The following is an 18208-nucleotide window of genomic DNA, read 5'->3' on the forward strand; positions in this document are numbered from 1 at the left end:
TTTTTGTAGGCTGAGTCATCTGCTATTTCATCAGGTTGCCCTAAAACAGGAGTCAGCACACATCTATAAAGGACCAGATGGGAAATATTTTTGGCTTCACAGGCCACATATGGTCTCTGTCGCATATTTTTCTTTGTTTTTATTACAACCCTTTAAAAATGTAAAAACCATTCCTAGCATGCAGGGCATAGGAAAGCAGGTCTGCAGGCTGGAGTTTGCTGACCCTTGCTCTAAAATAATCATAGAAACATGCTCATTCTGTCCTTGGGAAATCTTTAGATGTCCTTCTCCATATCACCCAAGCATGATAACAGAGTCTCCTTTCCATGTCTCTAATTTATCTTACTTGAGGTAAAGAACTGAGAGCCCTCTTTTCAGGTTGAATACATTTTATATAGGATTTTTCTCGATCCTTCAGGGATACAGAAACAGGTTCAAAAATTAAGTCACTAAAATGACTAATGTGGTACTGTCAGAGAAGAATTATGGACCTGCAGGGTTATGGTCTCTCAGAGAACTCATTTTGCTTTTTTATCCATCACATGAATAACAATAACCTTCCAACAAGCAGAGTGAAGAATGTATGAACTGCCAGTAAGTGTTCCTTACTGCTCACTAAATATTGGCACCACAAAGGCTTTCTAAGGCAGTGGTGATGTTTAGGGAATTTGTGTCTGATACGGCTTTTAATGGTGAAAAATAATCCTGTCTCATACTTTGACTTTCGTGTTTTTGCTGCTTTCTCTAATATCAACATGCCTCATGAGTGACTTTGAATACACCAAAAAAAAAAAAGAAAAAAAAGAAAAAAAGCATCCTGAGTTCTTATCAGCAACTGAAATCAAAATCCTTGGATGAGAATCCTTAAAAAACAAAACAAAACAAAAAAAAACTACATTTTAATTTTATCACAGCATTAGTAAAAATGTATTATTCAGTCCATGAGTCAATGATAATGTGTTAACATTTATATGATTAATGAATTCATATAAGAAGAGGCAAAAAAAAAAAAAAAAAAAAAAAACTGAAGGGAGAAATTAAAAGTTGCTCATCAGATTTAATGTTTCAAATAGTCCCAGATAAGTAGTGCTGATTTCTTATTTTATTACTATGCCAAACCCGTAGCACTGTAAAATTGGTCACTCAAGTTGCTACATGAAAATATGGCAAAATCTTGCAAAAGTGGGGAGTTTAGGCTATGGATAAAGGAAGTTGTTTAAAGGGCGATGAATCAGGTATGTATTTCTACTTTTAATCATAACAACTGCAGTTTTATGTCTTTGTTCAACTCTTTTAAACTTACCTTTTTGGACTCGTTATTAGTGTAATTATAACTGACCAAAATCATAATTTAATTTGCTTTAATAGGACACACTGAAGAGTCATCTTTTATTTTTCATACATAATGTTTATTCTTGTAATTATTTATTCTTGTAAATGATTCCAATCATAAATTTGATAATCAGTTTGTTTTTTTCATTTTAACAGCTTTTAATGAAAGCTGTATATAAGATTACTTTATTCCTGCATCTTCTCAATTGTTTCTTCCTTATATTAGCCCTTTTCCTTTCCTACTTGGTGAGATTTGGCTTTGGGTTCAAGGATCTTTTTGCGGTCTTTGTCTGGCTTTAGTCTGGTGATAACCACTTTGCTGGGGTGAATGCCCACATGAACTGTCCTGCCGTTCGCCTTCTCCCGCTGCACTCATTCAGTGTAGATGACATATTTCTTCCTGTAAACCTGGAGCACTTTGCCAGTTTGCTGCCCTTTGTGGTGTCCTCGGACAGCCTGAACCTCATCACCCTTTCAGATGGGCATGGGTCGACATTGTACTTCTGTCTCAGCTCTTTGGAAAGAAGAGCGAATGTGGGAAGGTGCACTGAAATGTCTTTTACGGTTCTTGCTCCGGTCAGAAGTCACAAAGGCGTTGAACTTCGTTTTCAACGATGGCGCTTCAGCGGTGGCCACAGAAGGGGAGAGGATAATCAGTTTTTGAGAAAATTATTCACTTAACATTCGTTTGAATGGTTCCAGTAGTATGTGCATGTATGAGTATTTGTCCAAACATTGTCATGTGATCAGAAAAAGCTTTTTATCTAACTGGACATGTTTTTGATTGGCATTTGCAGTCACAAGGCAGCATTCATTACAATACTGTTATTCAGGGGTTTTCTGAAGAAAACATTCACAGCATAAATATTAAAAACTCAAGGTCATTTGATAGTTCTAGAAACTATAGATCTTCTGGAGTAAAACAGGGAAATTGGTTCCACAAGTCCAGGATCATTTGACATTTGTAATGAGAACTGGGAGAAATAGAGTAATTTATTCCAAAAAGCGAACTGCCAAGAAGACAGAAAGTCCTAAAAACATTTCTCAAGCTGTTGTGGTGAGAGTGTTCTCCTGTGGTCTTCCTTACTGGTTGTACTGCACCATCCCTCCACCACCGAGCCATTTCTGTCTACTGCTCCCTGCTACATTCACCACCTCCTCATGGTGGTTCTGTTAGTTTAAGTGGGAGACAGCTCTGCATTAAATGACTGTCCCTAGCACCCATGAAAGGGAATAGGCCAATGTCCACTAGGCAGACTGAATTCCATTTTGAATGTATGCAGTCAGTTGCAGAGATTTCTCTTTTCATTGATCACAGGGCCTCCAATATATGTTTTTACTAAACATATTTTTGAAGAGGAGACAACTGGAATTCTTTTAGAGTTATCCAAAAAATAGTACATTAGATAAGGGCAGACTTCTGCAAATGAACTAATTTGGCAGAAAGAACACAGCACATGCCAGAAAACTGTACAGCTAGGGATTCAAGTGTCATTTTATGTCTATAGCAATGTACATACTGACAATATTTAATTGTCTGTAGCCTACTCTGCCACCAGGAGAGAAGAAACATATGTTCCTATTTGTCTTTTGATGTGGCTTCTGATATTTACATTGACTTGTCTAAAATAACATCAACCCCCCCTAGACAATTTTTCCCTAGTCCTTGAATCTGTTGACTAATTGTTTTAGGTGGCTGTTAAGAATGTGATTTTTATCTCAAAGAGATTATCCATTGCCAGTAGATATTGCCCTTGCAGAGAGGAAAGATCGATACAATTGGGAAGAGAACATAAAGAAAAAATATATATATAGAATTGCATGTGTTCAAAATAAAGTAAGACCCCAATACCTTTTTTTGGAATATGCCTAGTAGAAATTAGGGGGGATTTAAATTCAAGACCAAGAGGTCTTGATGCTTACTATAGTAATTACAGAAACTACTGTTAGGTAAGAATACTGGATAATTAGAGTAGTATAGTAGTCTTGGAAGATATGATGGGTTATTAATAAGAGTAATTTACACTAAATTGATAATGACAGCTGATGCTTTCTTAAAGCACAGCTTTATGGGAAAGAAATGAGAATATTGGACACATGCAGGAGAAGGAGGAATTATAATCGGTCTGGGAATCACATAATGTATGCAGAGATGGGAGAAAGGAGGCTAGAGTTTTTCTTTTTCTTACGCTGGACAGGAGGGCTTTCAATAGGATCTATTCTTATTTGTGACATACAGAGAACAGATACTGGAAGTAATTATTGCTTACCATCAGTCAAAATACACAACCCAGACAAGGTCACAAAAAAACAGAAAGTTAACCAGGAATTTCAGCAACTAGTATAACTATGTATTTTCTTTTTCAAAAAATCTTATGCAAATTTCTAGGTATTATTTTAGAAGGATTTTTACTGAGCTATTTTTTTCTCTCCGTCTTGGCTTCTCTTCCTATCCACTGAAACGTCTCTACTGAACATCTCATGTGCACTTGAAACCAAAATAACCCCTATGTCGCCAACCTCCAATTTTCCCAGGCTATGTGCTTGGGTGAAATTCCAGCTAGCGTTATAATATGGTAATTAATAGATTTCACTTTGGAGGTCGATAACCAAGGCTCAAATCCTGTTTCCATTCTCTAATAGCTATGAGACCTTTGGAAGAGTTATTGAAACTATCCAAAATTTTCTTCATCTGTAAAATGGAATATTTATCATATATATACCACAATATCTCTTATCTGGAGTATTTTAATCAATTTCACATGGGTCACTTTTCTCTGCCCCTCCTGCCCCCGTCCCACCCAATCCATACCCCCACAAAACAACCATGTGAGAGAGAACCTTTCATGGTTCCCTAGTTCCCTTCATGGAAGTGTCTTCCTCCTTAGCAAAGGGTACAGAGCCCTTTGTAATACAACCACTTGTTCTTATCTGGCTTCTCTCCTTGCTCTATTCTCTTTGATGTCACTGAAACTCAGTCCCTGTGACTCCCCAAACATAATGCTCAATTTCACCTCTGGGTCTTATTCCCCAACCTGTAGAATATTCCCTCTCCCCTCAGTTCACCCTACTCCATTTGCATGAATATTTCCCACTTAGGCCCATTTTATGGCACTCACTCTCTGCATTCCAGTTCCATTGATCACCCCCCAGTCTTCAAAGATGCCACTGTCTTTCCCTCATAAGGGCCTTTGGACATGTTCTTCACTCCACCTGTAACACTCATCCATGTCTCCCTCTTTTGCATCATTAAATTCTACTGATTAATTTCATGGGGTAAATGCCTTAAACTTGTCAGCTAAAATGTCCTTTCCATGGGAAAACCCCCTCTGATGACCTTGTTAGAAGTCCTGTTTGCAACCTGTACTTTCCTCCATTAGTATCAGTATCACGATGGGGGATAATATGTTTGTGTAATTGTTTGATTTTAAAATGTCTTAGATCAGGTTCCCCAGAAGCTAGCCCTAAGACAAGGATTGCAGGGCAAGCAATTGGAGGGTGATCCCAGGAAGCACCAGGAGGGAAGAATGGAAGTAAGACGAGGAAGGGAAAGAAACAAATACAAGTGCTTGAACAGGCATATTGTCCTGTGGGCAGCTGGGACTGGGTCCTGAAGGAGAACTCTGGGAGACGATGTAGGATGTGCCTCAGTTATCCCCCTGAGCACAAAAGCACGGTATTAATACACCTAATCCTGTCCATCATTGGTTGAGAGCTGCTTCCAAATTGGCTGCTCAGGGCAGGCATCCTGTTGAGACTAGAAAAACCCCTAAGGTGGAGTGCCACAGTGTTCATGAGAAGAAGCCACTAGAATGCAGAGAAATCAGAGATGAGTGACAAGGGACAGTGGTAGGGATGTGAGACAATATCTACCTGCTCCACTAGACTGAACTCCAGAGCTCCTTTCCTTACTAGTTATCTCTAGAGCCATGCCCTTCAATAAAAATGAAATGTGAGTCACAAAAGCACATGATTTTTTTTTTAATTTTTGAGAAGTAGTGTTAAAAAAAGTAAGAGAAACAGGTGATATTAATTCTAATTCTATATTTTATTTAACCCAGTGTAGCCAAAGTAATGTCATTTCTACTTGGAATCAATATAAAAATTGTTAATAAGATATTTTACATTATTTAGTGTTGTCTTCAAAATGTGACGTGCATTTGACATTTAAAAAACATTTCAATTTGGACATTCTGCCCTTCAACGGCTCAATAGCCACACCAGGCTAGCTGCTATCACAGTGGGTCGCAAAGTTCTAAAAGAGAGTCTGATAGAGACTGGGTGCTCAGTAAATATTTGTTCAATAGTAAAGTTCTCAGGTGAGACTGTGCCTCTTCTGAGAAAGCTTCCCTGATTCCTCTGGACTGGAATTGGGGGTGTTTCTTCTAAGAGCTCCCACAGTTCTCCCTGCACAGGGTTTGTTGTATGTAACCTGGGTTGTATGACACTCGTTGTCTCCCAGGTGAGCTCCTGGTGGGGATGGGCTCCCACCTTTATTCCTCTGTCTGTAGCACCCAGTGTCCAGAACAAAGGAAACCTCCTCAAAGTTTTGTTCAGTGATGAATACATTTTAAGATAAGGTGACTTAATTACAGTTTTAATGAATTAAAAGGTAAATTTTACAGATTTATTTCATGAAAAAAAGTCTAACATTTTTCTTTCTAAAAAATATTAGTGTAGTCTCAGGGATTACTCAGCTATTGAGAGAAAGAAAAAGTTGGAAAATGAACAATACACTAATGAAGCTAAAAATGGGCTATCTGTAGCTATATATAATGAATGAAAATAAATCATATCATACTTTTTGTTCTTACCAGTTAGTACTCTAGTGCCTGGACCAGTGGTTCTCAAAGTATGGTGCCCAGACCTGCAGCATCAACATCATCTGGGAACTTATTAGAAACTCGGATGCTCCAGCTCTGCTGAACAGGAACCCCACAATCTGTATTTTAACAAGCCTTCCAAGGGATATTGATGCACTGAGAAGTTTGAGAACTGCTGCTCCAGACAGAATTACTTCCAAGTTATTCCTCTAAAAGGAAAGCACTGGGTCCTAGGGAAGGCAGCTTTCTGGGCCTAAATCCCCACATGAATAAAACATGCACTCTCTCTACCTAAAGGTGTGTGGTTTCTGCCCTTACGAATTATTTTCACATGAAATAAAAGGAATAATATGTTGAAATTTATTCTGGTGCAATATCAAATAGCTATTAAGTAATCATGTGGCTCAACAAAATTATTACCAGAATTCTGCAATTTTTAAAGAGAGATAAAAGACCTAGCGAGCACTGTTGTTTTTATGGTTGATATAAGTGGTTGTCTATTTTTATCATGTATAGGATTATAGTTTGAGGGCACATGTTTATAAAACGTTTATACTAAATTGTGGAATTATACTAAATTGTACATTGCTTATCTCCTAAATTTCAAAATTTCAAATCAGAATCTTAAAATTTTTGTTTTCACCACTTAAAAGAGCATGTTTCAACATTGAAGGAACAAACTGTTGTAAAGAGGGAAAAGTGATAGAAACATGAAAATGAAGGTTTTTCTTCCCTGGTGATGTAGTAACACGGGGCCACCTGCAGCTCCAAACACACGTGTATGGAATTGTTCTGCCCTGAGGAACACCTGCACTCAGCACGTGCACGTCTTTAACCAGCGATTTCCCCCAAAGATTCATGTGGACAAAGCAAAGTGGACAACTGAAGCACTTACTTGGACATTCCTCATTTAATTCAAATACCCAACAATTATTCATATATATATATATTATCAAATTTTATATTTTCCTCCAGATAATTGTTGTCACTGGCCTGAATTTCACCTCGTGCAGGTAGATACATTTCACGAAACTACTCCATCTATCTTTTGTCAACTCCCAAAGGGAAAGTCTTTTGTCTCCTGAACAGCCTAATTTGTTCTCTCTCCATCATCTTAAACTTTGTAGGTACTCAACAAACATTAATAGATGACAAGGATACCTAAGAGCTTTTGAATGTATTCATGCAGTGATTCTTCCAGTCAGAGAACATCTTTATATACTTTATATTCTTCAACCAAAAGAAAAGCAAAACATTGTTTCATCTTCCCAGTTTTGTATTTAACATCTGCACAAATCACAATGTGCGCCTGTTTTAAACAAATGTGTAGGCACACCAATTATATCAATTCAGAAACATAAATGACAGATAAATGTAGTTTTTAGAAGAAAATTTAACCGTACGGTTTAAAATTAATAGAGTGCAATTGTTGTTGTGTTTAAGAGAGAGCAAAGAAATCCATCATAACGCTACTATGCTAACTTTATTCTGATCATAATTTTCCCATTTGTGGTGTAGACTCCAGGTTATGTGCATACCTGAAGAACAGTATAATTTATGGTCAATTCACCAGCCCAGGTCAACTAGTAGAATGACCATTAGTATCAGCATAAGTTGATTTCTAGCCCTGGTTATACCACAAAGTCATTGGAAGTCTTTGGGAAAGTTGCTTGATTCCCATTTATTGCTTTCCTAATCTTTAAGAAAAATTGCCACATTAATATATTTCTAATTATTGTCATTCTTTAATGGTTATTGAGTGTATGCAGGATGCTTTGTATCTCTGTGAGGTGCTGCAACCTCCCCAGGGATGACTGTGCTAATGAATAGTGTTTGTAAAGTACTTGGAAATCCTTGGATTAAAAACTAACCATATCAGAGTAAAAGCATTGTATTAACATGCCATATGGGAGAACCATATGTTATCTATTAAGAGGGTATGTGTGATATTGAAGGTAGATCTGTGGTGCATTGCCTTGTGCTATTTTTATACCGAGATATGCCACAAGTTGGTATGCCAAGGTCATACTTCAATGTGGAAATGCTAGAGTTCAGTCCCTCAGCAGATATCTGTTGAGTTCCTTATTGAACACTTGGCACTCTATGTACCACATACAAAATGTATGAAAGGGACAGTTGCATGCTACTGTCTTATGTGTTTTCTTTCCTTGAACATGTGTCACATTTAGATCTCCCTTGACAGACACATGCTTTAAAAACAACAAGTTCAATTATTTCCTCTTTGGGGACATTCTTAGGAAGAGACAGAATCAAGATGGTTGTCTTCCCTGTCTGTAATTGAAGGTTAACCTGTAGATCTTACAAACTGCCTGTGAATGGGGCATGCTTATAATACCATCTGAGTTTATTTTGAGTAGAACTGGTCCTAGCAGCCAGAAGAGCACTGCTCAGAATTTCCCTGAAATGGCTAAACATGTACTACTACCTTGCCATGAAGTTCTAAGTCTTCAGTCTGGATAACTGTATTATAACAAGGTCCACAGAAAATCTCCACTGGCCTAGAGAAGGGATTCCTCCTCTTAGGTAGCTGCTCCAGTAAGAACACCAAATGGTGACAGGTATTCTGTAACAAAAGCTTGGGCTCTGTGTCTACCCAATATGTTGTATGAACCTTATATTTCAAAGTAACACATCCCATTAGTATATTCTTGATAATCTTGGAATAGAAGATAACTTTCCTTTTTTTCTGATTAATCTGTGAATTAGCCATGCAAGACCAAGTAAGGGAAGAGCCTATTTCATTAATTCACAAAAGTTTATTGAACACCTACCATGTGCTCCTTCTAGGTAGTTAGGAAACATCAGGTAATGAAGCAAACAAAGATCCTTGCCTTGGAGGAGTTTACAATCAAATGAGGATAGATAGACATAAACAACGGATATAATACCTACATAAATTATATATCAGAAAATGGTGATTGGAAAAAAATAAATAAAAATAAGGAGGATGGAGTGTGTGGGGGTGAGGAGATGCCACCATTTTAAATGCAGTGCTCCACATATACCTCATTGAAAAGGGGCCATTTGAGCAAAGACCTAAAGAACATGAGGGAAACACAGTCCGGGCAGAGGGGTCGGGCAGGACAAAGACCTGGAGAGAAGAGACTCTAGTGTGCTGGAGGAATAGCACAGAGGCCATTGTGTCTGGAGCAGGGTGAGTGGGGAGGAAACCAGAAAGAAGTCAGAGCAGGAAAGCAATAGGCCATGTTGACTTTGGGTGTTTAGAGCATTTGAGCAGGGAAATGGTATGATGTGACTTACATTTTAACACAAAGCATCTGGCTTCTAGGTTGGGAATAGACTTTGAGGACAGCAAAGCACATTGGAAAACATTGCCATAATCCAGGAGAGAAGGGATGGAGGCTGCACCAGGGGTTGGTGAGAGCTGATGGACTCTAACTACTTGTGCTTCCTACCCATCAACACATTTGACTTTTAGGAACCATTGTGTGTGATCAAAGAGATGTGACATTTTAAAACTAATCCACTGTTTAATGATGTTCAACCAGAGGCTCAGACAGACACTGTCCCTTTTCTACATCAAGAACTAAAATATGGTTCAAGCAAAAAAATGATTACTGCTTAGTGGGAAATGATATTTCCTTCTTAATCCTTTGACAAGTGTTTGGAGCCTCTAATGGATTTCAGGCACTGTGCTGGGTGCTGAGGATACCACAGGAGGAGCAAGGGCATCTCCCAGCAGAGGACTTACAACTTAGCTCTCAAGTGTCAGAAAAAGTCACAGGGATCTGCAAGGCAAGGAAGAGAGGCCTCAGGCTTTGGCATAATCTGGACCTGAGTTAAAGTCCCGTCTCTGACACTAATTGTGGAACTTCAGGAAAGTTACTTGACCTCCTACAACCTTGATTTCTTCATCTGTAAAAATGTAGATAAAAGTCTAACTCAGGAAAACTGTTGTAGGATTTGTGGTAATCGGTATGAGGTATGTAAGTATGTAAGTGCCCTGGTGCCTAGGAAGAACTAACCTTTCTTCCCTCCCTCCCTTCCTCCCCCCTTCTTCCTTTCTTCCTAAAGCCATTAAGAAGGGTTAAGCAAGTGTCGTGCTGGAGACCCTGCTCGCTGTGCCATTTGCCGTGCTGGGCAGCCTGCAGGGTCTCTAGTCCTGCTCCCCACATAAGAACGCAGGATATGGCTAGGCCAAAAAGGAACACCCACGGAGCCATAGATAGGGGAGTCATACCACCATATTCTCTCTGACTGCCAGGTGAGACACTCGTAGTAGTAGCAACACGATCCACAGTCCGCCATTCACCTCTCTGCCTGCCAACCAACCAACCAATCAATGCAGCCCTGCAGTTACATCAGTAGCCAATTGGCCAACCGATTACAGCTGAAGGCCAACCAATCACAGCTAATGACCATTCACTACCAGAGCCAGTACCTCCCCACGTGAGGCAGAGAGGCTAGAAACTGCTCTCTGGGACTCTGTCCCCACAGCAAGGTAGGCATTGACATTGAAAGTTGTGGGGGAGGTGGTAATCACCCAGTGCAGAGCTGGGCCAGGTTTGGAGAGGCACGGCTGTCTCAGATTGAAGGAGATCGAAGAGACATGGCAACTAAATGCAGTGTTTGAGCTTCGATTGCTATGAAAGACATTATTGGAAAATTGGCAAAACTTGAATGTGGTCTGTGGTTTAGACAATATGAATATCATTAATGCTAATCTCCTGATCTTGATGGTTGCATTGTGGTTCTGGAAGAGAATGTCCTTGTTTGAAGAAAACACACACTACAGGGCCGGCCCGGTGGCTCAGGTGGTTAGAGCTCCATGCTCCTAACTCCGAAGGCTGCAGGTTCGATTCCCACATGGGCCAGTGGGCTCTCAACCACAAGGCTGACAGTTCAACTCCTCGAGTCCTGCAAGGGATGGTGGGCTCTGCCCCCTGAAACTAAGGTTGAACACGGCACCTTGAGCTGAGCTGCCTCCCGGATGGCTCAGTTGGTTGGAGTGCGGGCTCTCAACCACAAGGTTGCCGGTTCAATTCCTCGACTCCCACAAGGGATGGTGGGCAGTGCCCCCTGCAACTAAAATTGAACACAGCACCTTGAGCTGAGCTGCCGCTGAGCTCCCAGATGGCTCAGTTGGTTGGAGCGCATCCTCTCAACCACAAGGTTGCTGGTTTGACTCCGGCAAGGGATGGTGGGCTGTGCCCCCTGCAACTAGCGACGGCAACTGGACCTGGAGCTGAGCTGCGCCCTCCACAACTAAGACTGAAAGAACAACAACTTGAAGCTGAACAGCACCCTCCACAACTGAGATTGAAAGGACAACAACTTGACTTGGAAATAAAAAGGCCTGGAAGTACACAGTGTTCCCCAATAAAGTCCTGTTCCCCTTCCCCAATAAAATCTTGAAAAAGAAAAAGAAAATACACACTACAGTATTCAGGGTTGAGGAAGGTGTCTAGATAGTGATTATGACCCCAACTTACTCTCAAATGGTTCAGAAAAGCAGGAAATTCCTTGTACTGTTGTTGTAACATTCTGTTTAAAATTATACCATAATAAAAATATCTTTAACATTTAAAAAAAACAAGTCTAGATTTATAACATTACACACACTTGGCATAAGTGTCAGAAGAGCTCAATTCTCCACGCCCTTAGTGTTCTGTGTTAATCTGTATAAGATTATAGCCTAGTTCTTCCGCTACCATTTTCCCACATTTTTACTGATGCATAATTTAAATATCTGAACCAGACACAAATATTAGTTACCTTTCCAGTGAGGCGGTAGTGGGCATCAGTTGACTGACTTTAAACCCTGCTGCCATCACTTGCTAGCTGTAGGATCTTAGGCAAATTATTTAACATCTCTGTACCTCGGTTTCCATATCTTGGAATGTGCATAATAATAATGCCTACATCATTATTGACTTGTTATGTGAATTAAATGTGATAATCTATGTGAAACACTTAGACACTGAGCAGAACATAGCCAATATGCAATAAATGTTAGCTGGTACTAATTAGTATTATCTTGCTGCTCACATGGCTCTATTAAATGAAATATAAACACCATTCATAGCAGTACATACTCTTTGAGAGCATTTTTCCCTTGTATGAACTAAATTTATTTTTCAATTGTGTATCTTCTAGAGAGTTTTGGAATGTATGAGATAAAAATGTAGGTAGGTAGTAAAATACACAATTAAAGACTAAATTCTTAATAAATTAAGAGTACTAACTTTAAAAAAAAATTGAGCCTTACTGAGCTGAGAAAAATTATTATACCATTTTATTAATCAGCTATTGTCACAATGATACTCTGACAAATCACCCCAGAATGCAGTACCTTACAACAAAAATGTATGTCCACATGATCATAGGCTTGCAGGTTGACTGTGGCTCAGCTGATATAGGTTGTGCTCAAATGGGCAGCTCAAGCTGTGAATTGCCTGGGCTTTGCTCCAGACTATGGCTTGGGTTCAACTCTGTTCCAAATCTCTCATCCTCTTTAAACCAGTGCTAAGGGGCATTTCTTTCTTTTTTTTTTTTTTTTTACAGGTTTTTTTTTTTTAAATAAATTGTACATTTATTAAAGTTCTCTACTTATAACTCACTTGTTTGCAAAACTATAACTATATCTACCACCACCAGATATGTAGTGTAGTGGGCTTTTTAAAATATTATTTTTCAGCTGGAATACAATATTATATTAGTTTCAGGTGTACTACAAGGTGACTAGACATTTATAACACCTACGAACTGATCACCTCAATAAATCTAGTACCCACCTGACACCATACATAGTAATTACAATATTATTGACTATATTCCATATGTATACCAATTGTATACCCTGCATCCCCATGACTACTTTGTAACAACTAATTTGTACTTCTTAATCTCTTCACCTTTTGCACTCACCTCCCCAATCCACCTTCCATCTGGCAACCAACAAAACGTTCTCTGTATCTATGAGTTTATTTCTGTTTTGTTCTTTAGACTCCACATATAAGTGAAATTGCCTTGCATCTGTCTGACATGCTACACTCAGCACAATACCATCCAGGTCCATCCATGCTGCCACAGATGGCAAGAACCCATTCCCTTCCATGGCCAAGCAATATTTCATTGTACATATTTACCATCTCTTTTCCTTATCCATTCATCCTTTGATGGATAACCAGGTTGCCTCCATATTGTGGCTTTTGTAAATGATGCTGCAATGAATACACGAGTATGGATGCATATGTCCTTTTGAAGTCATGTTTTGGATTTCTTCAGATAAATACTCAGAAGTAGGATTTTGAGTCCTTTTTCTCTTGTTATAGCCTTTGTTTGAAAGTCATTTTGTCAGATATAAGTATTGCTACTCCACTTGTTTTGTTGTTGTTGTTGTTTGTCTTTGTGTTGTTATTTTCCATTTTCATTAAATATTTTTTTTCATCCCTTTACTTTCAGTCTGCATATGTCTTTTAATCTGAAGTAAGTCTCTTGTAGGCAGCATGTGTAAGGGTCTTCTTTTCTTATCCATTCACCCACCCTATGTTTTTTATTGGAACATTTAATCCATTTACATTTAAAACAATTATTAATAGAAATGTAGAAATGTAGTCATTGCAATTTTGTTATTCATATTTTTTTGTTTTTTTTAATTGTTGTTGTTCTTGTTTTTGTTGTTTTTTGTCTTAAAGACGTCCCTCTAAGATTCCTTGTAATACTGGTCTGGTGGTAATGAACTCCTTAGCTTTTTCTTGTCTGGCAAGCTCTTCATCTGTCCTTCAATTCTAAATGATAGCTTTGCTGAATAGAGTAATCTTGATCTTAGGTCCTAACTTTTCATCACTTCGAATAGTTCATGTCAATCGCTTCGGGCCTCAAAGTTTCTGTTGAGAAATCAGCTGAGCATCTTATGAGACCTTCCTTGTAGGTAACTAACTGCTTTTTTCTTGCTGATTTTAAGATTATCTTAGTCTTTAACCTTGAGCATTTCCATTATGACGTGTCTTGGTGTGGACCTCTTTGGGTTCATCTTGTTTAGGACTCTCCACGCTTCCTGGGCTTATATGTCTTTCCTTCATCAGAGTAAGGAAGTTTTCCATCATTATTTCTTCAAATAGGTTTTCAATTCCTTGGTCCCTCTCTTCTCCATTTGGTACTCCTATGATGCAAATGTTGTTATCCTTGATGTTTTCCCAGCGACCCCTTACACTATCCTCATTTCTTTGGATTATTTTTTTCTTTTTGCTGTTTCGATTAGGTGCTTTCTGATATCTTGTCTTATAAATTACTGATTCGATCCACTGCTTCATCTAATCTACTTTCAGTTCCCTCTAATCTATTTTTCATTTCAGTTATGGTATTTTTCATTTCTGACTCATTCTTTTTCATTTTTTATCTCCATTTTTATGTTTTCTATCTCTTTGTTGAAGTTCTTCCTGATATTATTGATCATTCTTATAACCAGTATTTGGAACTCTATGTCTAGTAGATTGTTTGTCTCCATTTTGTCTAGTGCTTTTCCTGGAGATTTGTTCTGTTCTTTTGTTTGGGACATGTTTCTTTATCTCCCAATTTTGGCTGCCTCCTTGTATTTGTTTCTATGTATTAGGTAGGGCTACTATGCCTCCTAGTTTGAGTAGAGTGGCCTTATGTATTAGGTTGGCGCAAAAGTAATTGTGATTTCTGCAATTATTTTTAAACTTCTAAACTGCAATTACTTTTGCACCAACCTAATAATATGTGTCCTGTGGGGCCATGTTATACAGTGTCTCTGATCATCTGAGATAGGTGCTCCAGGTGGTCCCCTTGTGTGTGTTGTATGTCCTCCTGCTGTATTTGAGCCTTGGTTGCTGTTTGCATATCAATGGGAGGGATTGACCCTCAGGTCGATTGGTTGTGAGGACTGGCCATGACTATAGTGGAGGGACTGTTTGCCGGGGCTGACCCTACACAGCAAGATTCACTTTAGTAGAGCTCTGGTGCCTGTCCAGTCTCTCCTTTGGGTCCTTGGGGGCAGTCGGATGGTACTGCAGCTCAATTGAAGCCAGTCACTGGGCATTCTGGCCACTGAGCCTCCTGCAAAGGGCCTCCCCACAGGCCGAGTTCATCAGAAGCCTGTACCCTGCCTGGGGCCACCTGGCATGAGCCATAAGGCAGTCCACAGATGGCCACTACCCATGCTGGGCTCAAAGAAACTCCAGAGGCTAAGCCGGGAACTGAGGCCAGCTGCCACAAGTGCCGGGCTGGTAGCTCTTCAGCAAGAGGTATGGGATACAATGAAGTCAGATGCTGTTTTGGGGGGTTTTGTAAACCTTTGAGAGATTTTTTTAAGTCCACAGCATGAGCTAAGACAAGCCATTTGTATAGAAAATCCACTGGAAATGGGTAAGTCTGCAAGCTGGGTGGGGCAGGATCTTAGGGAATCACCAGGGCAGGGTGAACAGTGTTAGCTAGATTGAAGGAGACTCAGAAATGGTGGCCACCTGCATCTCTACACTGGGCAGGGGAAGGGCCCAACAAAGAACCAATGGATTCTCCCAGCATTTCTGTCTGGGAGAAAGCTGTCTCTCCAGACTTCACCCTGAAGTCAGACAATTCAGTTTCTCTCTGTATGTCCCTGGTGACTTTCAAGCTGCTGTTCAGTGCTGGAGCTCAGAGTGAGTGAGTTCATCAGTGAGCAAGTCTGTACAATGGCTCTTTAAGGGGAACACATGGAACACCAGCCATCCTCCATCTCACTCAGCCACAATCTCTGATGTTTTTCACATCCAGAATTTGTGGGAACTTCTCTTCCTGGCACTAGAACCCTGGACTGGGGAGCTTGGTGTGGGGCTGGGACCCCTCACTCCTCAGGAGGGGGACCTCCACAACTGACATATCCATCCCAATTTTTAATGGTCACACATGGGTGTGGGAAAATCCCATTCTGCCTTTCCACACCTCCTACCAATTTCCAAGTGGCTTCTTTCATATATCCTTAATTGTAGGACTTCTGGTCAGCTACACTTCAGATGATTCAATAATGATTGTTGTGTAGTTTAGTCATAATTTTGATGTGGTCGTGAGAGGGGGCAGGCACAGCATTTACCTACTCCACCATCTTGTCTGTAAAACAACTCTAAGGGGCATTTTTTATTATAGCAAATGTCAGGAACACAGCAACAAGTCCAATTATGCAGCATATTTAAGCCCTTTACTTACATTATGTCCACTGACATTTCATCAGCCAAATCAAGTCACTGGGGTCAAGCTCAGCATCTATAGGGTGACAATTATTCTCTCCCAGCAGTTGAAGTACACTGAGTTATATAACCCATTACAGGGAACTGAAGAATTGGGATCTATAATCCTGTATACAGACCACTATATTTGAATTGTCTATGCTCTATCCATGTCCAGAAATCTTGGGACCTTTATAAGAGATGGCAATAATAGGCAGCACACATCAGATTATTTCCCTAGTAGCAGAGATGTATATGCTCTGATTTACTTCCCTTTTCTCTTCCTGTCCACACGCATAATTCACGAAAGGAACCACAGATATCAGAAAAGTAATTTGTGGCCATGACATTGAGATTTTGCCTCTTTAAAACTCTCATATAGAATTAAACACATTCTTATCATCATCCAACCAATAGTGCATTCCTTTCACTTATATGAATCAATTTTGCAGCAGGAGTCTCATTTTTATTTCTATAAAATTTCTGAAATATCTTGCATATAGTTTATGCTCAATATGTATGGGTTGAAACAGTGAGGATCAAGGTACTAATACTGGAGAAACAAAAATGATGCAATTACTAGAATTCTCACATGTTTACTGTGCTTTTGGTAAAGCACAATAAAAAGTAAAGTATGGGAAAGTAAAGTATTGTGTGACACTCCACATGAATGCTATGGAATTTATTATTTGAAGTAAAGATGTGACCTTTAGGTATATTAGCTAAGAGAATTTAGCTTCTGTGTAACATTTTTTTAAAACTGTCAAAATACCGTGCCACTTCCTTATATTTCTTAACGTTTATTATAAGCCTTTTAAATCCCTTCTAAAAGACGCAAGTTTAGATCTCCTCTTGACTTAACTTTTATTGTTTATGTGTTTCCTGTGAAGATAGCTAGACAGACAAGGCTGATAAAAGGAAAGCTTGTCCTTATCAAATATTTAAGGATAACTGTGTAATGGGATATTTTTTTTCCTACCAGTAGAAGCCCACTGTTTCACTAAGAACTCACCCATTTGAGGCATTTAAAATGAATGGAAAGCTATAAGCCAGCCAAACTGTCCTTCTAAGAGAGAGTGAAATGAATGCTAATCTAATTGCCCAAGAATGCATAAACTGGGCTTTGAAAGCAAGGCTTCTACACTGGTTCCCCCTGCTGGATTTGAGAATGCATGTTTTTGGAAATTGATGAAAACAGTGTGTGTATACCTGAACTTTTCATTTGAGTACATGTTACTCAAATGACAAATCCAACATTCTTCTACAATGCATGCTAATATTTCTTGAGTTTGCTTCCCAAAGGCAGAAGTACTGTAACTAGAACACTGTGCAGCCAGGACTCAAAATAGAAAACAAAAGCATGTCACTCGGGTAGCCCCATTAGGGAGTAGGACATCATACGTGTGATTAAAGGTACAAACCCAGTAACAGTAGATTAGGAAGCCAGCCAGACAGGTTTTTATTATTATAAAGCTGGACTCTAGGGTCTGACCATGATTTTACTTCTCATGCATTTAGAACTGCTGCAACCAGTTTCTCACCTTCCCATGACTTAATTGTTTCTTTTTCCTTTCTTATCTTCCTCTCTTCACAAGAAAACGTTTTGCCCCCAATTTGTAGGAGATGTGGTAACCAGACTAATTTTAAAGGCAGCCTGTCACTGCAGACTCCAAGCCTATTGTGAAATCACTATTAAAAGATCTGTGTGTTGGGGGAGATGGAAAAACTGGCGGATTTTTCCTGACTGACTCTGTGTATATTTGGTGAGAGGAAAGGGGGAAATACTGACCTATGTTTTTGACACATGTTGTGCACCAACTTAGCCTTGTTAAGGGAGCAAGAACA

At 39.4% G+C, this 18208-nt stretch overlaps 1 protein-coding gene and 1 pseudogene across 4 annotated transcripts in view; one reads left to right on the forward strand and one right to left on the reverse strand.

Annotated features, from left to right (window-relative positions):
- MACROD2 (mono-ADP ribosylhydrolase 2) overlaps positions 1 to 18208 on the forward strand; it is a 2106080-nt gene that overhangs the window by 1967024 nt on the left and 120848 nt on the right. The window lies entirely within an intron of this gene.
- On the reverse strand, positions 1519 to 5263 carry LOC109458415 (large ribosomal subunit protein uL24; annotated as a pseudogene).

This window comes from Rhinolophus sinicus, linkage group LG13, assembly GCF_036562045.2.
Source record: "Rhinolophus sinicus isolate RSC01 linkage group LG13, ASM3656204v1, whole genome shotgun sequence".
In the NCBI taxonomy this organism is placed as follows: domain Eukaryota; kingdom Metazoa; phylum Chordata; class Mammalia; order Chiroptera; family Rhinolophidae; genus Rhinolophus; species Rhinolophus sinicus.